Here is a 26,404-nt window from a genome sequence, read left to right as displayed (position 1 = left end):
TTTTGCACCGCTCCCGTGCCTGGGCGCCTGGTTCCTGCTCACTCAGGGAGGGACCTTCACCTCAGTGAGGACCTCCGTGCGTCTCCCCGCAAGCCTAGGTCGTCTCCCCGCAAGCCTAGGTCGCAGGCGCGGGGACCTGGGCAGCCGCGATCCCGGTCTGCACTTGCTTTTCAAGCTCCCCGAGTGCGCTGCTTTCCCGCGCCAGCTTACCGGCAGCCCGGGCTGTGTGCGCGTCTCCCGGGGTCTTTGTTCTTCTCTAATGGCGCCCGGAGCCGTTCCCTCACCGCAGCGGCGGATCCTGCAGGGTTCGCCTCAGCTCCCGTTCATGGGGTGTGGTGGCTGCAATAGTTCCTTTCCACTCACAGTCCCTCTTGCTGCCTCGTTTGTTTTTTGTTGGCCGTTTTGGTTTGTTGTTTCCTCCTCTCTGCGGGTCGGAGAGTGCCGCCTCTGTGGGCGGGGGAGGGGAGCAGGGTTCTGCGCTTCCCTCCCCTCTAGTCCTCATTTATGGCCACTTTATTCTTCGGGCAGTTCGCTGGCGTCACCCGTTTATCTTCCGTGTCCCAGTTCTCACTGGGACCTGCCGCTTTTCCTCCCTATTCACTTTTTTGAATGGGAGATCTTACTCGCAGCGTCTCCTCGCCGCCATGTTGCTCCGCCCCTCGATCCATCATTGTTCATTTTTGTACAATGTTTGCTTTCTTTAATCAGATGTAGGCCCTATAGAATTCCCACCACCAATTCACCATAGTCCCTTGTGCTCTTCCCTCCCCTGTTTTGATCCTTCTTTCTCCACCTCCCCTGCAGAACATCTCCAATTTATAGTTACCTATTAATTTTTTTAATTGTTTTTTTTCCCCTGATCCCTTAATTGGTTCCCCTATATTCCTCCTATAAGTGAAACCATCCAGTATTTTTCTTTTTCCTTCTGACTCATTTCACTGAGCATAATCCCTTCCAGCTCCAATCATGTTTCTGTGAATGGCTGAGTTTATCTTTTTTGATTGCAGAATAGTATTCTATTGTGTATATATACACCACATCTTTTTGATCCAGTCATGTATTTTTGGTCTTTTGGATTGTTTCCGTAGCTTACCTATTATAAATAGTGCTGCAATAAACATAGGCATGCAGGTTTTCTTTTGAATTAATGTTTTTGTGTCCTTAGGGTAGATTCCTAGGAGTGGAATTGCCAGGTCATATGGTAGCTCCATTTTTTTGTAGTTTGAGGAACCTCCACACAATTTTCTATAGTGTTTGGACCAGTTTGCATTCCCACTAGCAGTGTAGGAGAGTTTCTTTTTCTTCACATCCTTGCCAACAGTTGTTGTTAGTTTCTTTAAATATGTGCCATTCTCACTGGTGTAATCTGGTATCTCATTGTGGTTTTGATTTGCATTTCCCTGATTATAAGTGATGTTAAACATTTCTTCATATACCTGTTGTCCATTTGCATTTCCTCTTTGGAGAAGTGTCTTTTTTGCTCTTCTGCCCATTTTTTGACTGGCTTATTTACTTAGTTTTTGTTGAGTCGTGTGAGTTCTTTGTAGATCTTCGTGATCAGTCCTTTGATAAGGAATGATTCTTTTTTTAAAGATTTATTTATTTATGCATACAAGAACTGGGGTGTAAGCCAGAGGTGCAGCGGGGGTGTGTGTGTGAGAGAGGATTCACCAGAGAAAGGGGGGAACAGAACAGGCAGATGCACTGAAATACACTGCTGAGGGGAGTAGAGGACAAGACAGGAGAGGTCTGCTGAGCCATGTGGGTTGCTCCCTGGGGATCAAACCCATGCTGTAGTGGCTGGCAGTAGCTTGATAGCACTTTCTTTAACCCCTGTGGCACCAGGGAGGCCTGATAAGGAATGATTCTTAGGAAGCATTTTACATGGAAAAAAAGAAAGCTAAGGTTCCATATAAGGATAAAAAAGAATACATACAAGTATAGTCATAAAAGTGTAACCATAGCACATCCTCAGAAGATTCCATGAGAACTAGTAAAAATGGCTACTGCCATTGAGAAAGCTGAGTACTTGGGGGATATAGGTGGGATATTTTGAAATTTGAATCATATTTATGCATTTCTTATTCAGAAAATAGAATTTAGAATATACCATTAAAATGGAAATAATATTAACGCCTTCTTCATAGATTTGAAGATAATTTTAGATGATCCATGGAATATATATAGTAAAGGTTCCCGAAGTTTCTTGGTTCATTATGTCCTTAGGGTCTCAGTAGTTGTTTTCACAGTGCCCCTGTGCCAAAATACATACGTAACATTTCTGCATTAAGCAATTAGGTGCAAGCACCCCGCCCCCCAAAAAATAGCAATAGTTCATTCCAAGTCTGACAGATGTTGTTGTGTTTTCCTCAAAAGTTGAAAATATCTTGTAATACCCCAGTGAGTTAGCTATGGTACCCTTGGGGAACATTGGTACACAGTTTGGAAATAGAACATCGCCAGACACATAGTTGGTGCTAAGTACATGACATTTATCATTATTGTAAAATATATGGACAACCTGGGTATCAAAGAGGATGCTGATCTAGTAGTTTGAGACAGTTGTTGAATATCCCTGAAGAGGGATAACTTCTTTTTGGGGAGTAACCTCTTCTAGTCCCAGTATCTTCTAAGTCAACACCAACTCACCCGAGTCTAGAAGGGGAGATTTCTATGCACACAGATAAGAAATCTCGTTCTCAAAGCAGTACCATTTCCTAGCTTTACTACCCCCAATATTTTCCCAATTCCCTACCCTCGCTCATCAGCCAAAAGTCACTCTCTCAAGAGATACTTCTATATGTTAGATCAAATATACTTTCTTCTGTCTCTGCCTGGCCTCCCCTACTTTCCTATTCATTACCCTTCCTCCTGTCCTCTCTCCATGTCCCTCTTGGCCAGTATCTGAAACCTGGCTTCTGCCCCCATAAGATGATGAAGGGAGGCTGGTTACTCAGGAAAAGTGATTTGCTGAGCTCTGTTTTGAGTTCTCAGCTTGGCCTGTGAACCAGTAAGAACAGTGGGCACTGATAACTTATTCTTGCATATCTCCTTCCTCTTCCCTAAGGGAGCAGAGGAAAAAAATTAAACAGAAAGACTCTAGAACATGGCCTGTGAGCTTAGGTACCCTTCAGAGGCTGACAGGAGTGGAGGTGGAGACTATGCTGAGTTTAACTCTTAGTAATTGAGGTCCATGGGGGATTTTTAACATTTTCCTCAGAGGCTAGTACTGAATTCACTGAAGGGAAATCTGATGTTCAAGAAATGACAAGGAATGAAAGAGCAGACGATCCATGCACTGTTGACTCTTGGCCTCCTTGGTGCTGGCCGGCAGAGTCTGGGAGCAGCTGGCTGGCTTTTCAGCTCCAGCCAGCAGCATTTGCTTTGGCCACTAGGGAAAAGAGCACTTTGTGGAAAGCCAGCCTTCCCAGCCAACGACCTATTTTTGTCCTGAATCTGTTGAGTCCAGCCTGAAGGCTGCATCCAGTATCAACAGAAGCCATGGAAAATGGGACTAGATGTCTGGCAGCCAGAACTGTGGGCTTTGTCTTCCTGACCAGGGCATGAAGCCCTGAACCCATGAAGACACGAATGATGAGGAAGGAGGGTCTTTGTGGCATCAGGGCCAGAAAGAGCTAGCTGCAATTTGAGTGGTCATTGCAGCTCAGGACAAGTAGGAATGAATCACGAGGTCTCACCCCTTTTCAAGCTATCTGTTCCAAGAAGATGGATATGCGACTACAGTTGACACAGCTGCCAAAGTGCTCGAGGTCCCTTAAGTGGGGCCCTCCTCATACTGAGGGGTCACTAGATCACTGGATCAATAGCCTTACTAACCGAACAGATACAATGGGGACATAGAGAAGTATCTGTTACCATCCCTTTCCTCTGGAATGTGAAGGTTCCAGGTGTTTCTGGGGAAAACAGATAATTTTCACAAAGAGATACTTTTAGTACTGGACAGGGTAGAATAAGGATCATGTGAGTGGTACAAAGAAATGCTGAAGGAGTTTAGAGGCGGCCAAGAATCTTGACAAGAGGAATTTTGATTAGAGGTAGGTCCTGAAATGTGAATAGGAATCAGATAAAGATGTGGTGAGTATTCTCTTGTGCTCCTAAAGCAGAAAAATTCTTTGAAATTGACCTAACATACATCTTTGATTTACTGTAAGATCTTGTCCTCCAACCAGATTGTGTTCACACCAGGACACTCGTGGTTCTGCACTTGAGTGACCAGAGTTACAGAAGAACTTCTCAGACCAGAATAGAACTAGAGCGTTATCTGGATGCATGAATCATCTTTCTCAAGTCCTGCTTTTACCCTGTCACTCAGCTTTATCCTATCCTGAAACCCAAGAATTGCTCTTTCAATGCTTTCAGGATGACCAAGCAACTGTATTTGGTATCCAAGGCCTTTTATCGGTGAGGCAGCCCTCCTTTCCAGCTAGTCTCTCATTTATCTTGGAGACTCCAAGCAGTTCCCTACAGGGAAAATCTTATCCTCTGAAGCCCACGATAAGTGGTTTAAAGTTATCTGTGGACTCGGAGAACTTTGGCACCAGTCCCCTCCTTCCATTGGAGAATTTCAGATTCATTGTGAGATTTCTTCACTCCCATATGTATCATTCCAATTACATTTTTACTTGAATATTCTTATTGAAAATTGATTCTTTGTTCCTCTAGATCAGAGGTCAGAAAAATTATCCTGTAAAGGGCCACATTGTAAATATTTTAGGCTTTGAAAACTATAAGGACTTTGAAGCATCTACTCAGTTCTGCCATGGTGGCAGGAAAGATGCCATAGAAAATATGGAAAGGAATGACGTGGCCATGTTCCAATGAAACTTTATATTTGGGCTAGAATGTGAATTTTACATAATTTTTGCATGTTACAAAATATGTAATTGTTTTAACCATTAAAATGTAAAACCATTCTTAGCTTATGTGCTATAGAAAAATATGTGATGGTGTAGTGGCAGGAAGGCCACAGAGCAGGTTATCTATGATCCAGCAGATGGGTAAAGGAGAGTCTTGGAGCCCTCAGTGGCTTTCTCAGGCTTTTATTGAGCTTTACATGCATCGCAGCACATGGCAGGCAGGAGTGCCACGGGGCCAGGAGGCCAGTAAGCCTCCAAGTCCCGGCAGGTCTTCACTCTGGGCTTCTCTGGCTTCTTTCGCCCCTTCTCTCTCCTTCCTCTCTCCTGCTTCTCTCGGTGACTATCTCAATACTGCTCCCATGGCCCACAGAAGTAAACAAGATATTTTACAACAATGTAACAACTGCAGGTGCCCCATCAAGCCAGGTAATCCTAATGGTAGGAGGGCAGAAAAGGCTGAAAACCATTTTTCCCTACAGATGGGTTAGGTATGGTCTGCAAATCCTAGCTTGTCAACCTCTGCTCTAGAAGACAGAACCCAGACTATTGGGTAGACACACTTGGGGAGAGAGTCTGACTTAAATTTTAAAAAATTATCAGAATTCTAAGGAAAGGTAATAGATTTCCCAAGAAGTTGGAACCCATCTTTTTCACCAAATGTATGTAAGCATCACTGGTTAAGGATGTCATAGAAGGACTCAAAGGCCTTGTGGGGACTTGAATTTAATGCCTTGTAAGTGAATAGACCTGTGCTTTTTAGGGGGTCAGTTTTTCTTCTTACACATAGCCATCATTTCCCAATTACTGTCTTATTTTTGAAGCTCTGTGTGGTCTTCCAGCCTCCCTGCCTAATATTTAATGATACAGTCTCAATTTGCTCCCCAGTTTTTTCATGTATGTACATATTATTTCCCTTCCCCAAACCCAGAGGTTAACGTCAAAAGGGCAAAGTTCAACGGAGAGCAGCTTCACCGTTACCTAGCAACCATCAGGGGCTGTTGGGAATTACTGCAGAGGCCATTGTAGGAAGATGGTCTGTCCCAACAATTAGGGCAGAGTAAAGAGCAAATGAGAATACAGGTAAGTTCCCTCTATTAACGATAAAGCAGCTTGATTCTATTTAAAAGAATATAATAATTTTTACTTTACTAAAAGGAATTTAAATTTGCTTCAAGATTTTTTTTCCTCCCCTCCCTTCCACAATGGTCTGATCCTGCGGCTTAGAACAGCATCCCCTTTCTGCCAATCAGCCATTGTGGTCTGATTGTGTCTCACAGACGACCAGATCTGTTATGTTCTTACTCTCCCCTCTTCTTTCCATCCGTAGCCCAGAGTGCTTTGGTGGCGTCTGGTAGAAAAGCATCCCTGTTCAGTCTCTATGCATGTCCGTGGTTTGCTCTTGTCTGGAGAGCATCAGCATCTTTGCCCCTCCTTTCCCACACCCGTGATTTGATCCTGCGTCATTGAGCATTAGTTTCCTTTAGCTCCTCCCCCGGGGTCCATAGTGGTTTGATCCTACCGCACAGACTCTTAGGTTCTTTCTGATTCCCCCTCCAGCATCACCAACACAAATGGTATGGTCCTTAGCATCAGGTCCTTTTTGTACCCCCTGCTGGTCTCCTAAAGAGATTGAAGCAGCTTCATCTCATTCCTGATTCATCTTGATCCCTTCAGTGGCTTATTCTTGCATTAACAATGTAAAACTGGCCCAAATGGGCTTAAAGTGGTCAGAACTTCTTTTGACTAGTTCAAATCTTTTCTCATAAGGAAAAATAATTTCTGACCAGTTCCCTATTTTGACCAGTTTAAACTATTCCTGCAGAGCTAGAGCCTGAGGTCGGTAAATCCAGGAAGATGGCTGAAGATGAAGTTGATTCAAGCCAAAGCAAGCAATCAGGTACTCACAGAAATTGAAAGTGAGCTCAGGACTAGGACAGAAAACAGATAAAACGAGACAGGAAAATTCAGGAGCCAGGGTTGGTTGAGGAGAGGCTTAAAGGATATTAGTTGCACCCAAACCTGTTCTTTTCTTTTCTTTTCTTTTCTTTTCTTTTCTTTTTCTTTTCTTTTCTTTTCTTTTCTTTTCTTTTCTTTTCCTTTCTTTTCCTTTCTTTTCTTTTCTTTTTTGAGAGGTGAGAGCCATTTTGAGGAGGTAATGCAGGATTTTGGACTCTGCTTTGGTATGTTTGGAAAGCAGTATGGGAGCTGTTATTACCTAGCAGCCCCATCCTGCTGGAGATGAAACAGTTGTATGTGGCCCCAGTGATGCCTGGTTCTCCACACCAGCTCCTGGGGCCAGTCTTTGTGTCTAGCCTCATCCTAGGTCACAATTATTCCAGTTCCAAACCATGAATGACAAACTTCCCATCCTTTAATTGTGGATGGTCATGATGCTATTAGCTATTTAGGGCTAGAAGAAGGGATTGATGAACCTTGAAGAAAAGAGTTAATTGCAATAAGTAAGACACAAAGTGAATGGCTCAGTTAATTAGCATTGAGGACTTGCACTTTTTTTAGGGAGATGTATAAGAGAAGGTGGTAGGCTGATAACGGTATCTAATCTTTCACCTGTGGGACTGGTTATCTCCTTATTATTCTGGGCAGAAGTAGAAGTTGGCCTGTGTGTCTGGATTTCTCCCACGTGGTTGTCTTTCTGTCTTTTTGTGGTGACTGCAGTGGAAGAGTAGGAACTAAAAAACACGGGGATGAAAAAATGAAATGTTTATAAACATTAGTGCAAAATCTCTACAGTGGGACAGTGGGCAGCTTGAATGCTTTGATGGTGAGTGGAAGAATGCTGCAAGATAGAGGGTGGGGCTGGAGTTCTGGTTTTGTGCAGAATGTCTTGACATCTTTTCTGTAGCTGGATGAGGTTCTATAGCTACTTACCTGTAAGGTCAAAAAGGAAGGATTCTAGACTGGCATAACAACTTAGCTTCCTAGGAGGGATTTTGACTATTCTGACCTTTTTATGAGAGAATTTGGCTTAGGAGCCTATCATTTGAAAGATGTTTTTGAGGAAAATAAATGTAGTTAGCCACTGCCTATTTCTTAAGGGGAGCATGGTGGCCATTTTAGTCAAGGCAGTTGAATGGCACTTCCAATTTGAGGTAGGAAAAAAATCAGGCGATTTGAAATCATATAACCCAGCCTTTGAATCCTGGTTCTGCTATTTGCTATGTGGATGTTCAGCAAATTATCTAAGCTCCAAATAACTTGTTTTCCTCATTTGTAAAATAAAGTTAATATATTACCTAAAAACAAGAACCTCAGAGTCAAATGCCTTTTGGAGCAAAGAAGCTGCCATTCAACATTTTTGTTTGCTCAAACTAGATTGTGCGGCTGGGATTATTTTTGTATATATGTAGGGGAATATTAGATAATTTAGCTTCATAAAGACAATTTATTTTTCAATTTTCAGCAATGATGCCCCTGATGAAGCTGATACTCCTAAATGGAGCAAGGAGTAATTGTTAAAAGTACTTTATAAACTATAAAGCACAATGTAGAAAGAGAACCACTGTCAAGTTTGTAATAATATGTTGGTTATCATTAAAGTGACACTCTGAAAAGCCACAGCATTAAATGGCTCACAGTGTTGCAGACTCACAGATCTCTCTGGTTCCAGAGTCCGTTCTTATCCTCCTTCATCCTGGACCTGTGACCACTAGAAGCCCTGAGAAGCGGTATGCGGCATCATAAACTGCAGTTCCCCAACGGGGAGGATGGGAGATGGGGGCATCTTGTCAGAGATGTGAGTTATGTGTGTGTCCTGGCACTGAAATGGGGTGGGGTATGACAATATGTCCTTGAGCCACAGACGTCTTGAAATTACTTTATTGCAAGGCAAACCTGGAATGCTTCACTTGGATTCTGTCACGTTCCCCCAAAGTGGCACGATCAGGTAAAAGTACTCCAGGAAGGGCAATGATGTGTACCTTCATGAATGTGGAAGTTATTCTGCCATTTGTAAGTGAGGGGGATAGGAGTGAGGTCAGGCAGTAGAGCCTGAGCTTGAAAAAAAAAATGTAAATATATTTGTGGCCCTAATAGCTTCATTGGGAAGCTGTGTCCTGTATTCAGATTTGTTTTCTGGGAAATGTGGACTTTTTTGATGGAGTCATTTGACTCATAGATGCAAGTACGTGGTTGTAGGGTAAAGAAAATATCAGGCTTTTCTTCCCTTCCGCCATCAGGATAGATGATGGATCCTTGTCCTGAATGCATGCCTGATGGCGGGCACCTAGAATAGGGTGTGGGCATAGGTAGATGGGATTCAGCTGAGTTAAGATTGTGCTTTTAAGGGCGGCGTCATGGGACGCCAGCAGCAGCAGCAGCAGCAGCAGCAGCAGCAGCACCAGTAGCAGCAGTAGAAGCCGAAGCAGAAGCCGAAAGAGAAGCCGAGAAGCAGCAGAACGAACGCTAGAGAGCCCAGATAGAGTGAAGACTTGCTGGGGGCTGGGAGGCTGGCAGACCTGCCAGCCTCCCAGCCCCCAGCCAGCACCCCTGCCTGCCATATGCCTGGTGAACCCCAAATAAAAAACCTGCAAAACTACTGAGGACTCTGACTCCTCCTTTACCCGGTCTGCATGGGATCAGAAAACCTGCACTGTGCCCAGTCCGGCCTTTACAGTGGTAGTTACAGTATACCTTTGTTGCAGTAAGGCATGTGACAAAGATTTTTACTTTTATGACATCCTGGCAAGTAAGATGGCAGAAACATGAGCCAGAACATTGTTTCTTTAGTTAGATACTGAAATAGATTTTTTTAAAAGACAGTGACTCTGTTGAGCACCTACTATGTATTGGCTTTGTGCTAAGTATTTTATATGCATTAATTATTTTATTTTATTTTTTAAAAGATTTATTTATTTATACAAGAACCAGGGTACAGGCCAGATGTGTGGGAGGGTGAGAGGATTCACCAGAGACAGAGTGGGGAACAGAACAGGCATACCGACCAAAATACACTGCTGAGGGGAGCAGGAGAGGTCTGAGACAGGAGAGGTCTGCTCGCCATGTGGGTATCTCCTCAGCTGGCGGGGATCGAACTGCACTGCAGAGGCTGCGGACAGCTTCACAGTGCTGCGCTCAACTGCCTGCGCCACCAGGGAGGCCCAGCATTATTTTAAACCACACAAGAACCTTATGAGCTATGTGTCATTAGTTCCACCTTATACATGAGGAAGCTATTTGAAAAGGGTGCAAATTATTGATTGTATGTTTCTCTGGAGCAGAAAGTCTTAAGTGTATGTGTGAGAGGTATGTAGGAGGGGTAAGTGAACATTCTCTGAGGGTTTCTCAGTTATGGCAGCTGTAGTGCCAGGAAGGCATACAGCTGGTTCTCTATGATCCAAGCAGACGGGTAAAGGAGAGTCCTGGAGCCCTTGGTGCCTTTTTCAGGCTTTCATTGAGCTTTTACATGTAGTGCAGCAACCAGGTGTGGGGGGCAGGTGCAGGCAGGCAGGTGTCGGGGGGAGGGTTTGAAGGGGAGGCAGGAGGGGAATCTTCACTCTTTACTGGACTTTCCCCTTCTCTACAAGTTTCCTTGGTGAATATAAATACCACAGCTATGGCCAACAAAGTGAACAATACGCTGAATATAACAATGTAACAAAATCCAGGTGCCACCATCAGGCATGCATTCAGGCCAGCAGAGATCCATCAGCAATCCTAATGGCCGGGAGGGCAGAAAATCCTGACAATCATTTACCCACGAGCAGTTATCTTCTAAAAAGAGACAAAGACTTAGATGAGGGTTATTCCAAACCATGCAGGCCTTTACCCCCATTAAAGTACTCCTCTTTAGAAGACCTGCCTCTCCTTGGATATCTGATGTTTTATGAACTACTGGGATTTATGTGAATGGGTGGTAGGGTAGACCCTCAGGTATACTGGCGACAGGAAAGTGTTTGAACTTCACTGTTGCAGAGAGAGATCCTTGGCGCTAGTGCTCTGGACCTGGCTCTATCTTGGTTTCACCATTTTAATTAATGACTTGGTTGCAGATATAGAAAAACCTTCTGATCAAATATTGAGAGCTAGAGTGGGAGGGACGGATATGTACTGGAGGACAGGATCAAGAATCCAAGCAGAATTTTACTAGACTGCAAAGATGGTTCAAAAGCAACAAAATTTAGTTGATAAGAATAAATGTAAGATCAGGCCTCCCTGGTGGCACAGCGGGTTGAGAGCAGTGCTATGAAATTGTCCACAGCCTCTGCAGTGTGGGTTTGATCCCCCAGCCAGGGAGCAACCCACGTGGTGCAACAGACCTCTCCTGACACGCCCACTGCTCACCTCAGTAATGTATTTCAGTCAATCTGCCTGTTCTGCTCCCCGCTCTGTCTCTGGTGAATCCTCTCAACCTCCCGCTCCTCTGGCATGTACCCCAGCTCTTGTATAAATAAATAAATCTTTAAAATAAGAATAAATGTAAGATCTTGAATTAGTTCCATAAACTTAAAAAAAATTAACTGTACAGATTGGGTAGATGGTTAATATGACTGCCAAACATGTTAATGGGAACTCAGACTGCATTAATAGTATAGGGCCTAGAATGTGGGAATTGATTATTCTACCCTTTTCTGAGTTTGTAGAACCTTGTATTTTGCTCAGTTATGGCAGTTATCTTTCAAAAAGAGACAAAGACAAAATAGAGGTTAAAAATGGAAATCTGGAGGGCAGAGTGGGGCATGATTGCTATGTTTCTGTTTCTACAGGATTGTCATAAGAAAGAGGATCTTATCTTTATTATGTGACCCTAAGGGACAGAATTAGGCTTGTTGGGAAGTGTAGAGGAAGGAATGGGCACAGTGCAGGTTTTCTATGATTCCAGCAGACGAGGTGAAGGAGGAGAGTCCTGGAGCCCTCAGTGGCTTTTCAGGCTTTTATTGGGATTTACCAGGTACACAACAGGCAGGGGTGCTGGGGGGCTGGCAGGCCTCCAAGCCCCCAGCAAATCTTTACTCTATCTGGGCTCTCCGGCGTTCTCTGCTCTCTGCTCCTCTCGTGGTTCTGCTTCTCCCTCGGCTTCTCCTGCTCGTGCTCCTGTGATGCGGCCCTTAAAAGCCCAGTCTTAGTCCAGGTGAATCCCATCTATACATATGCCCACACCCTATTCCAGGTGCCCGCCATCAGGCATGCATTCAGTACCGCAGGATTCCCTCATCTATCCTAATGATGGGAGGGCAGAAAAGCCTGATACTATTTCACTTACCCTACAGGTTGAAACCACAGTAGGGTTGCTGGAGGGCTGTTAGAAGAGAATGAGAAGGCTGGGCCTGCGTAGCACAGGATGAGCCCAGAGCAGGTTCTCTATGACCGAGCAGACAGGTAAAGGCGGAGTCCTGGAGCCCTCGGTGGCTTTTTCAGGCTTTTATTGGGATTTACCAGGTGCATGGCAGGCAGGGGTGCCAGCCCCCGGCAAGTCTTCACTGTTTCCGGGCTCTCCAGCATTCTCTTGCGGCCTTGCTTCTCTCTTCCTGTTCTCTTTTGCTCTGCTGGCGTCAGTGACGCCGCCCTTATGAGCCCAGTCTCTCAGCCCAGGTGTACCTACCTACGTATGGCCACACTCCAGGTGCCCGCCATCAGGCATGCATTCAGGACCGCAGGGTTCCATCATCAATCCTAATGGCGGGAGGGCAGAAAAGCCTGATACTTTACTTACCCTACAGCCTGGATGTGGAGCACAGCTGTAGCAGCAGATGCTACACTGTGCCTATCAAGGAAGATACATAGGAAACAAATGTGAAATAAAACTGTTTCATGACTGGGCGGGGCGAGGAAAGGGAATGAGTTCCCTATCATAGGAAACATTTAAGCAGAAGCTAGCTGACTGTTAGGGAATAAGTGTTACTACAAAACTGCAAATGCTACCCTGAATGCGATAGTTCAGTGGGTTGAAACAATGGCCATGATCATTTATTGAATATCTTTACCTGGTTCAGGGAAAGGGTAGTTGTAAAGGCAGGACTGGACCACAGTGCAGGTTTTCTGATCCCATGCAGACTGGGTCAGAGTCCTCAGTGGTTTTGCAGGCTTTTATTGGGGTTCAGCGGGTATGTGGCAGGCAGGGGTGCTGGGAGGCTGGCAGTCCTCCCAGCCCCCAGCAAATCTTCACTCTATCTGGGCTCTCTGGCGTTCTCTGCTTCTGCTTCGGCTTCTCCTTTAGCTTCTGCTGCTGGCGTCCCCGTGACGCCGCCCTTAAAAAGCACAGTCTTAGCTCAGCTGAATCCCATCTACCTATGCCCACACCCTATTCTAGGTGCCCGCCATCAGGCATGCATTCAGGACAAGGATCCATCATCTATTCTGATGGCGGAAGGGCAGAAAAGCCTGATACTTTCTTTACCCTACAGTCCACCCCCTCAGGGTTTTCTGCCATACAGTCTATACATATATATACAATTTTCTAAGCAAACAAACAATGCAGCCATGGCCCACAAAAGCAAAAGCAAATACATCAAATATAACAAAATGCAATATAACAAAATACAACAGAACACAAATAAGTCCAGGCAGGGCACCAACCTAGTGCAAAAGACAATTATTGGTACCAGCAGATGAGCCACCAAATCTGCTGCCGAAGGCACTGCTCATACGAGGGAGGGGAATCACTCACGACATCTATTGCAACACGCCAGGAGCCGTCAGGCTTCCTGGCCTTCTCTGGCTGTAGTCTCGGCTACAAGCCACACACAGCATCCACCCCCTGGATGCACTCGCTCTGGGATTGGCAATTTTATTCTGTTGGGGGTAATCGCCAACCCTCAGGGTTTCTGTCTGCAGTCGCTCCAACACTTGGCTTTCATAGCCCCCAATGGGACTCGCAGACCCCTGCGCTCAGGCCAACCCACTGCACAAGCACATGGGTCGGGGATCCAAACTCTACATGCGGCTTGGGCTCCCCCCCAAGCCACGTTCCCCACCCATCCCCCAAGGATGGGTTCCTCAGCTCTTCACCCTCACTCAAGAATGAGCAGGGCATCACCCACAGGTGATTTTACGAGACTCACAGGGCTTCAGCATACTCAGGCTGCTTAACAGCCACTCAGGGCTTCTCAACTTAGCATCAGCACCAGCTTTTGCCTTCTCAGTTGGCTTTTCTCCTCCACCTGGCTGCTGGGCATGCACAGGCTGCTTTTGGCCATCAAGGCCCACTGGCCACCCCCAGATTCTCAAAAAAAAAAAAAAAAAAACATAACCTGCCAAGGTCCTCCGCCTTCTGGCGGGATTGTCAGTCCAAGTTTATCAGTCCATGTCCAGCAGTCGAAGTCTGTTGGCCTCTCCCTGCATCAGCACTGGCGAGCTCTGAATCGTGGTCCACTTTTCGCCGATGATTCTGCTGCCTCAGGGGTCATTGGCCGGTCCTTTCGGGTGTCGTCGGCTGGTCCTCGTGGACGTCTCCTTCATGCTAGGTCCCGTCCTGCAGCTTCTGGACAGTGTCTACCTTCTGTGCCGCCATGGCGCCTCCAGCGTCATCACAGGCACACAGTCTGTTCTCCTTAGTCCCTCCAGGTCTTCGGAGGGCTCCAATACCCGTCTACATGGATCTTGCCGACTTACGCCAATTGTAAGAGGCAGGACAGGACACAGTGCAGGTTTTCTGATCCCATGCAGACCGGGTAAAGGAGGAGTCAGAGTCCTCAGTGGTTTTGCAGGTTTTTATTGGGGTTCAGTGGGTATGTGGCAGGCAGGGGTGCTGGGAGGCTGGCAGTCCTCCCAGCCCCCAGCAAATCTTCACTCTATCTGGGCTCTCTGGCGTTCTCTGCTTCTGCTTCGGCTTCTCCTTCAGCTTCTGCTGCTGGCGTCCCCATGACGCCGCCCTTAAAAGCAGTCTTAGCTCAGCTGAATCCCATCTACCTATGCCCACACCCTATTCCAGGTGCCCGCCATCAGGCATGCATTCAGGACAAGGATCCATCATCTATTCTGATGGCGGAAGGGCAGAAAAGCCTGATATTTTCTTTACCCTACAGTAGTGATCAGAAAGGAGAGGTGTAGTGTAAATCCTTCTAATAACTAGTGAATCAAAAGGCATCCTAGGGTTAGCTGGTATGATCCAACCAAGTATGAAACTGAAGGAAAGAAAGATTTACTAAGTGCCTAGTATATATGCTTGGTGCTTTTACACACATTTCCTCTTACCTTTCACAACAATCAAGTGAATTATATCTTATTTTGTTTCTTTAACAATGAGAAAACTGAGACTTAGAAAGGTTAAATGACTTGCCCAAGGTCATGCACTTAATAAGTGACTTTGCAGGGGAGGACATCAGAACCCTACATAGGGAAAATATCGCAGAATTTCTACTTTTTACCTGATCACTTCTCCAGTTGAATAAAGAGTGGGTATTGCCAGAGGCGAGTTAGGATTGTGTGGACAAATGCGTCATGCTGGGCTGGGTGCCTGGAGTAGATGAGAATATCATGAAGATATATGATCAGCCTTTAGTTCAGCAGGTCCTGGAGGATGGTGTTGGAACACAGCTGAGCTATTACACAAACTAAATGGCATGACTGCTTATTCATAATGTCTGTACCTTATGCAGAATACTGTCTTCTGTAGACTCAGAATCCACAGCAGTATGAGGATGTCAATATCTTCAAAGTCCAAGCAAGAATATTTTAAAGAACACAGAATTAGTTCAGAGAGGAGAAAAGACTTCTACAACTTCTTCTATTAATAATTTTACCCCTGATATTCCCAGGGATTTGTTTTAAAATGTAATATAACAAATTTAGTATTAGAGTTTTTTAGAGCGGATTTGATTTTCTAGAAGTTACCAACTCCTCTGTGAAACTTGCTACTTAGTTTCAGAACTACAAGGTAGATACAGCATTTTCTTCTTTTTTTTTTTTCCACTAATATAGAAGCCAGCATAATAAAAATGGGAAGGACATAGCTTTATCATCAGATCTAGTTTAATTTCTTTTCTGGAACCCATGGGAAATTCTATAACTTGTTTGTGCCTCAGATTCATTATCTGTGAGAAATGGGAATAATCACAGTTTGATTTTAGCCATGTGCAGTTTGAGGTCATTATGGAAATTCCGTGCGTCGAGATCCAGGAAGGGATGAAGTTTAGAAGAATGACCCAGTCTGGAAATAGAGATTTAAGAGTCAACAGCCCAGGGAAAGGTACATAAAGTCATATACATGAGTAGTATTGCCTAAGCAGAAGAATCTCTTTCACATGACAGTTCTTCAGCTCTGTTTCCAGATTATTCCATTTTCTAAGGTTGACTTCCCTAGATATCAGAATTATCTTTGATTATTCTGCATTTGTGTTGGAATCCAACCTCTTCATCAGTCTAATCATCATTTTGAGGACATTAATTTTGGTTTTGTTTCTCTGAAGTGTGGTATCCTAAAGTTAAACACAATACTTTTGGTATGGTGTGGAGTAAGAGCAAGACCATTATCTCCTTTATTCTGGATGCTATACTTTGTTTGGCCTAAGTTAACATTAGTTCATTTTTGGTCTTTATATTTCACCCACTGACTCAAATTATGTCAATTATTGACTAAATCTCCCAAGTCTTTTACCAGGGACAATTGATAAGTCATATTACTGCCCCCAGTCATGAAATAGTGAATGTCTATGGCAGTGAGTCCCAAACCTTAACACGCACAAGCTTCACCTGGGAAGCTTGTTAAAAATGCAGGTTCTGGGCACCCAGTCACCAGTATTGTGATTCAGTAGGCCTGCGATCAGACCCAGGAAGCTTTGTTTTGACAAACACTTCAGGTGACTCTGATGCAGGTTGTCCTTGACTATACTCTGAGAAATAATGTCTCAAGGCATGGAGAGAACTGCATTTGGCCCATTCTGATCCCTACCAGAGACAGGGCCTCAAGCCCCATACCTGGATCTGCTTTACTGAAGAATGCAACCACGAGGTGACTGCGGACTGTCACTAGCCCCAATCACTGCCTAATATCAAGCACTGGATTTAGTGAGAAAAGGTAAGACATTTTTCCCCTTGATTTTCCATTTTTTTAAGCTTCTTAGATACTCTGGAACAGGCTGACATTAGGAGCCAGAATGATGCAGGACTCAAGAGGTGAGGTTCTTTGGTTGGTGGCTTGTTAGCCCTCCCCCCAAAGATTTTACATAACATATACCAAACTAAATTTCAGGTGTATTAAAGAGTTTTATTCATAATACTAAAGAGTTAAAAATAGAAGAAAATGTAGGTAAATAAATTAATTTTTCTTTGCAAAGGCCTAAAGTAATATATATCACAAAGGGAAGGATCATATGTTTGCATGTGTAAGAATGAAAACCTCTCCAAATCTAAAACACAAATAAAATTATACATTATAAGCTGGAAAACTGTGCAACAAATATGACAAATGCAGTCAGTCCTCATTTGTGGATTCTGTATTTGAGAGTTCTCCTACTTGCTAAAATTTATCCATAATCACCAAATTAATACTAGTGGCACTTTTGTGGTCATTTATGGATTTACACAGAGTGGCAAAAACTTTGAATTGCACTATGTCCCCGGTCCTAGTTGAGGTGCAACAAGGTGATTCTCTGCGTTCTTGTTTCAGCTCTCATACTATAAATAAGTATACTTTTCTTATTCTATTTGGGGCCATGTTTTTCATATTTTTTGGCAATTTTTTAGTGATTTTGATGCTTAAAATGTCCCTCAATTCCTCACATACCTTTTAGTCAATTTGCTTCCCTTATCCCCAATCTCCACAAATGTTCTGATTTCTGTTCCTTTAATTTTGTCCTTTTCAGAATGTCATGTAATGGATTCATAAATTATGTAACATCTTGTATCTGCATTTTCTCATTTAGCATAATGTATTTGCAATTAATTCACATTGCTTCATCTATTCACTGTTCATTCCTTTTTATTGCTGAATAGCATTCCACTGTATGAATGTGTTTTGTGATAGTGGTATACATATATTTTCTTGCCTCTGATACTTGTGCATGTGGCGTGCAGGAGAGGATTGTGTTTATATTATAGTTGGATTTTTCATTTTATATTTCCTATCAGATAATTATGGCGCTTGAGAGAGAATCAAGCATAGTGTTGAACATATTTACATGCCATGTATTGACCAGGCTAAAATGTACTCAGATACTATATGCTGCATAAACTACTGAACTCATTTATGTGATTTTATCACTTCAAAAGTGCTTTATCACTTTTGAAGGGTGTGAAAAAACTATTCCCTCAAGTGTAGTGCTGGAGTGCTGTTAAGTGTTCCTGAGTGCTGGAAGGCTCTGATGTGCCTTATGCAGAAAATACCTGTTAGATAAACTTCACCCAGGCATGACTTACAGTGTTATTGGTTGTAAGTACAATGTTAATGAATAAATAATATATATTGTATATTTAATATAATATATTGAATAAAGTGTTCATCCCTGCCCTGTTTTGACCCCCTCCCTCCCTCTTCTTTGCTGTATGCCTCAGTTCTATGGTCAGCTTGCTAGTTTTGACTTTTTCTTAACCTTTTGTTTGGTTTCTTTGTATTCCACAAAAAGTGAGACCAACTGATATTTATCTTTTTCCTTCTGACTAATTTTGGCTAGCATAATCCTTCCCAGATCCATCCATGTTGCTGCAAATGGCATAAGTTTGTCTTTTTTATTGCTGTGTAATATTCCATTTATAAATATACCACAGACCTGTACCAGATCTTACAGGAAAGGCTTTCGGTTTTTCACTATTGTGGGTGATGTTGGCTGTGGGTTTGTTGTATATGGCCTTTAGTGTATTGAGAAATGAACCATCAATCCCAAATTTGTTGAGGGTTTTTCTTTTATCATAAATGGATGTTGAAACTTATCAAATACTTTCTCTGCATCTATTGATATAATAATCTGATTTTTATATTTCCTTTTGCAGATGTGATGAATTACACTAACTGATTTCAGATGTTGAATCATCTTTGTGTCCCTGGAATAAATTGCACTTGGTAATGATGTATAATTCTTTTGAAGTGTTGTTGGATTTGGGTTACTAAGATTTTGTCGGTGATTTTTGTGTCTATGTTCATCAGAGAAATTGGCATGTAATTCTCTTTTGTGATGTCTTTTGTCAGGTTTTGTATCAAAGTGATGTTGGCCTTATAAAATATATTTGGAGGCTTTCCCTCTTTCTTTATATTTTGGAAGAGTTTGATAGATATTAGTTCATCCTTTGAAGGTTTGGTAGAACTTACTAGTGAAACCATCTGGGTGGGCCTGGACTTTAGTTTTTGGGGAAATTTTTGATTACTATTTCAATTTCCCTACTCATAATTGTTCTGTTCAAGTTTTTCATTTTCTTCTGGTTCTTTCTCTGAGGGTTGTAAATTGCTAAGAATTTCTCCATTTCATCTAGGTTATTCAATTTGTTGGCATATCTGTGTTTATAGTAGTCTCTTATGATCTTCTGCATTTCTGAAATGTCTGTTGTAATTTCTCCTCTTTTTAAAAAATGAGTCTAGCTAGATTTTTGTCTATTTTGTTGATTTTTTTTCAAAGAACAAGTTTTTGGTTTTATTCATGAATTGCCTGTCTTTTAAATTTATATTTCATTTATTTCTGCTCTAATCTTTATTAGTTCCATACTTCTACTAGCCTTTGGTCTTAATTGTTCTTTTTTTCCTACTATTTTGAAGTGAGATGCAAGGTTGTTTATTTGAACTCTTCCTTGTTTCTTGATATGTGCCTGCATTGCTATATATTTTTGTTTTAGTACTGCTTTTGCTGTGTCCCATAGGCTGATAGGTCATGTCTTTATTTTCATTCATCTCCAGGTATTTTAGATATTCTTTTTTGATTTCCTCATTTGTACAATCATCATTTGGAAGTGTGTTTTTTAGTCTCCATATATTAACGGTTTTTCCTGCTTTCCATTTGTGGTTGATGTCTAGCTTGATACCATTGTGATCAGAGAAATTACTTGATAAGATTTCAATCATCATGATTTTATGGATACTTGTTTTGTGACCCAGCATGTGGCCTACCATGGAGAATGTTCCTTGTGCACTTGAGAAAATGTCTACTCAGATTTTGGGGGTGTAGTGCCCCATAAATTTTCATTAAACTCATTTGGCCTAATTTCTCATTTGAGACTATCATTTCTTGGTTTATTTTCTGTCTGGTTGATCGGTCCATTTGTGAAAGTGGGGTATTGAATTCCCTGATGATTTTGGTGTTGCTGCTAATGTCTGATTTCAAATTTGGTAATAGTTGCCATATGTAATTTGATATGTCTTCATTTAGTCCATATATATTATGGCTATGTCTTCCTGATGTATTAATTCCTTAGTCATTATATAGTATCATCTCTGTGAATGGTTACCTTTGTTTTTAGCTATTTTATCTAATATAAGTATGGCTGTCCCTAACTTTTTCTGAGTCCCATTTGCTTGTAAGATTGTTTCCCAGGGCCTCCCCTGTTGGTGCAGCGGTTGAGCGCTGGGCTGCGAAGCTGCCCGCAGCCTGTGCAGTGCCGGTTCGATCCCCAGCCACCAGCGAGGGTCCCACATGGCGCGCAGACTTCTCCTGCCGCCTGCTGCTCCCCTCAGCAGTGTACTTCAGTCCTTCTGCCTGTTCTGCTCCCCGCTCTGGCTCTGGGGAATTCTCTCACCCTGCCATGCTTCTGACTGTACCCAGTGCATGTGTAAATAAATAAATAAATCTTTAAAAAAAAAAAAAGATTGTTTCCCAACCTTTCACTTTGAGTCTGTGTTTATCTTGGAGTTCAGGGTTTAGTCTGTGGAGGCAACAGAAAGTTGGGTTTTGTATTTTGTTCCAACTGGCCACTCTATACATTTTGATTAATGAATTCAGTCTGTTTTCAACGAGGGTGCTTATTGATATATGAGGATTTGTTATTGCCATTTCGTTTTTAGTTTTCTGTGTCTACCTAGTTCCTTATATATGTTTTTGGTAATATTTCCTCTCTTTGATTTAGGTGGGAGAGTCCCTTTCAATATTTCTTGTAGGAGAGGTATGGTGTTAGCAAACTCCTTGGGTTTCTGTTTGTTTGAGGAGAGCTTCATTTCTCCCTTAACTGAAGGAGAATCTTACAGGATTGGCTGGCAATTTTTCTCACAGAGTATTTTGAATATGTCATTCCATTCTATCCTGGCTTATAGGGTTTCCTCTGAGAAGTGTGATATAAGTTTTAGGGATTTTCCTTTATACATTATCTGTTTTTGCCCCCTAATGAGTTCCACTAATCTTTCTGTGCATTGAATTCTTGGTATTTTCACAACTATGTGTCTTGGTGCAGATAAAACTATGGAATGCTCCATGACTCCATGAGTTTGCATGTCATCCTTTCTCAGGGACTATGCTAATCTACTTTTGTATCATTCTAGTTTTAGTATGTGTGCTGCTGAAGCAAACACAGAAGGTGGCATTTGAACTGAATCGTGAAAGGATATGTTGAATTTTCCTAAATGTAAAACTGGCATTTTCCCAGGACAGATCTTGACCTTCTTAACTTTAAAATGTCAGTGATGCTTTCCTAAAATATAAAATCAGTGCCTCTGAAAGGCACCAAGAATGATTTTCCTTTGAAATGACTGCACCTAGAATTTTCTAGTGCTTTTTCCTTCTGGTACAAATAAGTTGTCATATTTTAATGTCCTATAATTGGGATTAATAGAGAATTGAAACAAAAAATTCAAGAATTCTACATAATTTTGATGAATCAATTATGTAATGTGGAGAATGGAGTAAGAATGAAAGGACACAGAAACATCAATTCCAAAGAACACCTGCACCCCTATGTTTATAGCAGCACTATTTACAATAGCTAAGCTTTGGAAACAGCCCAAATGCCCAAAAATAGATGACTGGATCAAGAAGATGTGGTACATATACACCATGGAATATTACTCAGCATTCAAAAAAGATAAACACATGCAATTTGCAGCAACATGGATGGCGCTGGAAGGGATCATGCTCAGCGAAATAAGCCAAAAAGAAAAAGAAAAATACCGGATGGTCTCACTCATAGCAGGAATCTAGAAAACTTAAATAAGGGATCAGGAAAAAGAATAACTATAAGAAAGTGAAAATCAAAATCAACAAAAACTATGAACCAGAGACACTTTTTGGGGGGTGGGTGCCGGGAGGGGAGGGATTGGGGTTAGAATGGGGCATGTGCAGTTGTATGGGGGAATATAAAAATAAAATTTATTATTTAATAAAAAAAAGAATGGTGGTTGTGGGGAGATACTGGAGAAAGAAAAGATATAAGTGTTCAACAAAAATTTGTTTATGTTACAGCTCTTATTCAATTTTATGGAATGTACTTAAACACATAAAGGAGGCAGTTATTCCAATTTTACAGATGAGACCTGAAAGAGGGTGGGATAGTGGAGGTGCTAAGGAGTATATGTATATAATTTGCATTTTGGAAATTAAAATTAGATGTAGTGGTACCAGAGGTGAAGGGATCTATTAATCAGTGTAAATATAATGTGCCGGAAACTATTGGGATTTTGCTTATTTCATGGGTTTGTGTCACGGTTAGAGGAAATAGGACTGTGGCATTATTCTGAAAACTGCCAACCACTGTTATCAGTGGAAGATGCTCAGTGGCTTTGAGCTTGATCAACTTGGGAAGATGGAAAGGCTATTAAAGTAGTTGGGGGCTCAGAAGGAAGAGTATACTGGAGGGAAGATGATATTCTATAGTTCTTACACACCTTCCACTATGCTTCTCAGTTTACTTTTCTCATACTTCCTATGTGCTTTATCATTGAATATAGAAATCCCATATATGTGAATATCTGTAAGTGCATTGAATCTCTGGAAAGAGTTACAAGGAACTTGTAATAGTGTTCATGCCAGAGAGGGGAACTTGATGAGAATTGGAAGAACATTATATTTTTCACTTTGTACCCTCTGTTCCTTTTATCTGCATGTCATGTGTATGTGTTACCTACTTAAAATAAGCCAATTATAAAACATACTAGAAACAAAGAGTAAAGCCTTATATTCCTCCAATAATTTAAATCTACTGTACTTGAATTACAGTGTTTCCCTGTGTCTTATGTCCAACTTTCCCCTGGTCAGTCTAACCCATATCCTATCATTTTTCACCACTTGATTCGGTAACCAATGAGAATAAGGAAATTAAAACTAACAAGTGTAGACTAATCCGGCAAATGATCAATGGATAAAAAGAAGAGTATTAGGTAAAGTGGGACCTTGGGGTCAAGAGAGAGTTTCTAATTTAGGTATTTCTTTATTTGTGTTTGGAAGGAACTTTTACACCTGTTTGTAGGTGAAGGGGAAGAAACCTGGAGAGAAGTTGGAAACAAAGGAAAGAGATGGGTTGTAAATAGGTTAGTAGCTTACCCAGATTATCAGCAATATTGAGATAGAGTTGCAAATGAATGTGTTTCTAGAGAACTGTTCAGAAATGGCTCTTAAAAGTCCAAAAAGTCTTCTATAAGGATCTAGATCCCTGATCCCAGAACAAGCAGTTCCCAACAGCAGCTCTTAACAATAAGTTCTCTTGGGTCTGCTGAGCTACAGCAGTCATTCTTTTAACAGATGTTCAATGAATACTGTGAGTAAGACACACCACAGGGCAAGGGTTGTATGGTTCAATTAAATGTACTCACTTGACTTTCATGAAAGGGAGAAAGTTTTTGTGAAGAAAGGGGTACTTGAATATAGTTTTGGCAATGGATTATGGGGGCCCAATTGTTGTGGATTCTAACAGAGCCGCTACAGTACTTGGTTACTAGTAGGTGTTCAGTAAGTGTTTGTGAAATAATTCATTTATTGAGCACCTCCTATCAATCAAGCACTGTTCTAGGCTCTGGGGCCACATAGATAAATTAGAAAAGGTCCTGATATTTGAGGTGCCTAGGTTTCATGGTGGTTATTGTAGGGTGATAAGTTTTATGACAGAGGTACAAACAGGATTAGAAGGTGATGCATCCAGAAATAGACCCAGATTACAGTGTGCCAAGGTATAAATATAGGAAGAGGAAGTAAAGATAGTGAGTATAGACTGTTATTTTAAGAAAATTGTTTAGGAAGTGGGGGAGAGCAAAAGCAGTAATAAGAGGAAAATATATAGCAATACAGGCTCAAATCAACAAACAAGAAAGAACTCAAAGAAACAACCTAATCTCACGTCTCAAAGAACTAGAAAAATAACAACAAAAAACCCTAAAGCCAGCAGAAGAAAGGAAATAATAAAAATCAAAGCAGAAATAAATGAATTAGAAATTAAAAAAACAATTCAAAAGATCAATGAAACCAAAAGTTGGTTCCTTGAAAAAATAAGCAAAATAGACAAACCTCTAGCAAGGCTCACAAAGAAAAAACAGGAGAAAACACATAAAAATAGGATTATAAATGAAAGAGGAGAAATCACAACAGTCTCAGTACTCTTGTAAATAGTGAGCTTTTCCTCCGCCCAAGGCAAGGAATGGACCAAGTGAGCAGAAACTCCATATTTTCTGAGGCGCTTCTATTGTTATGCCTTCCCCACCTCAATATTCCCTTTTATTCTTTTGAGGTTACCTCCCAGAGCAGGCTTGCTCAATCTGGACACTATGTTGACTGTAGTCACATTGTTAAGAACTCCAATTTGTGGGCTCTTAAGCCACTATGCTCTTGCAATCCTGGGTTCTTACAGCTCTTAGGTTGAAGTCTTTACCTCATGTGTTTATATCACTCCCAAACTAGTTGCTGCTGACCTCAGAATCAGGTTCACAATTCTCGGAAAATCAAACCCTTATGCTTTGCCCTAAAGCAAAACTCTTTCCCTCTTGTTACCTTAAGTGCCTGATTTCCATTAACCACTTTCTTTTTTTCTGGTTTATATTAATACCACATTTCTAGAAGATAAAGTCATATGGACTCAAGTTCCAGTGCCAGTATAAGATGACCTTGGCTGTTACATAGTGAAATGCAAAAGACAGGAGTTGCATCTCTCTGACTCCGTGTCATCGGTCTCTATCAGTCATCAAACTGTTCCAGACAAGTGTCTTTGACCTGGACCACCTTTCCAAATCCAGCTGGGTTGGAGATCTCTGGCTTGGAGGGATGGGACATGTTTATTTAATGGGATGGTCTCTGGTTTCTCCTCTAAAGAGATGATATGTGATAATGAAGGAGAGCTGTGGAAGGCTCTCATAGGATCTAGAATGATGCTTTCTTCTCTCTACCTCCAAAGTGATCCAGCTTTGCCCTGGCTCACAGAACCTTCTTTGCCTCTAGTGTCAACCCCAATTGGCAGCAACTGCAAATGCCCTGAGATGACTGAGTCACACCATCAGAAGGAGGCATTAGAAGTCATGTAATTCACCTCATTTTCCCTTCACCCCTAGCTTCCATGCAGGATATTACCTGAAATAAATTCTAAACCGCTGAACTTGTCAGGACTTGTTTAGGAAAGGCTCTAGGATTATTATTTCCATTTCTACCTAGGGATATTGGAGTGCAAACAAGAAAATGAACCCTGTTTCACCTGGCAGCATGGTTGCACATGGGTTTAGCTTAGAATATCATCTTTCCAGAAAACATACCTGGACAGAGATGTAACAATTAATATGAGAGAGTGAGACAGAATGGGGCCTTCAAGCTAAGGGACTCTGCTTTCCATCTGGCGGCAGTCATCAGGTAAGCCAAAGCAGGCACTTACAAGAACATACAGGGGCTATGGAAGAAGCAGTGCAATGAGATCTGCTTTCTTTTCAGAGTGCGCTGCTGGCAGTACCGCCAGTTGCTAGCCCTCCAGAGGGTCCCTCGCCCCACCCGGCTGGATAAAGTGCACAGACTGCGATATAAAGCCAAGCGAGGTCATCGCATATATTGGATTTCTGTGTGCCCTCATGGCGCAGGTGTCCAGTTCCAAAGGGTGCAACCTATGGCAAGCCTCCCTGTCGTGGCGTTAATCAGCTGAAGCTTGCTAGAAGTCTTCAATCTGTTGCTGAGGAGTGAGCTGGATGCCACTGTAGGGCCCTGAGAGTCCTGAATTCTGACTGGGTTGGTAAAGATTCCACACATTCTTTGAGGTTATACTCATATACTCATCCGTCCATTCCATAAGCTATCAGAAGAAATTCTGACACCCAGAGGATGACTGAACCAGTCCACAACACAGGGAGATCCAGGTACTGACATCTGCAGGCCACAAGAGTCTTGGTCTTTGAAAGGCCACAAGTTCCACCACATTATTAATAGTTCTCATCCTGCAGCAAGGAGAAGGCACAATACTCTCCAACTCCACTGTTATTATTGCTAATATGTCATGTTTGTAAAATTCTCACCTAATAAAAAATTGAGGACAGCCACATCTGCTTAAAAGTTTTTTAATTTTTCTGTTAAAACTAGCTTCTGCAGACTGTTTTTCATAATTGCATTATCAAATTATGGAAGTTAAAATGCAGTAAGATTTGAAGACCAAGTGATGGTATATCGTATTTCTAATAAGATAAAGCTTTGCCTTTGCTTTATCTTATTGGGGAGGTATATATCAATATTTAAAATGCTATAAGGCATAATAGGTGTAAAATAAATTCT

The 26,404-nt window shown here is 42.1% G+C and overlaps 1 long non-coding RNA gene and 2 pseudogenes across 1 annotated transcript; 2 read left to right on the top strand and 1 right to left on the bottom strand.

Annotated features, from left to right (window-relative positions):
- The first annotated feature begins 5,918 nt into the window (after positions 1 to 5,918).
- LOC129145872 (uncharacterized) lies at positions 5,919 to 8,717 on the top strand. Its single transcript, XR_008551992.1, has 3 exons — positions 5,919 to 5,957; positions 6,700 to 6,774; positions 8,506 to 8,717. It is a non-coding gene; the product is annotated as an uncharacterized LOC129145872 (long non-coding RNA).
- Positions 8,718 to 15,923: 7,206 nt separating this feature from the next.
- Positions 15,924 to 26,159, top strand: LOC119245607 (60S ribosomal protein L15-like; annotated as a pseudogene).
- Positions 21,140 to 21,255, bottom strand: LOC119246812 (U6 spliceosomal RNA; annotated as a pseudogene).
- Positions 26,160 to 26,404: the final 245 nt, after the last annotated feature.

This window comes from Talpa occidentalis, unplaced genomic scaffold (genome assembly GCF_014898055.3).
Source record: "Talpa occidentalis isolate TD23 unplaced genomic scaffold, MPIMG_talOcc4v2.1 talOcc4.15, whole genome shotgun sequence".
NCBI classification, from domain to species: domain Eukaryota; kingdom Metazoa; phylum Chordata; class Mammalia; order Eulipotyphla; family Talpidae; genus Talpa; species Talpa occidentalis.
Note: the sequence above shows the minus strand (reverse complement) of the source record. Positions and strands in the feature narration are given on the sequence as shown.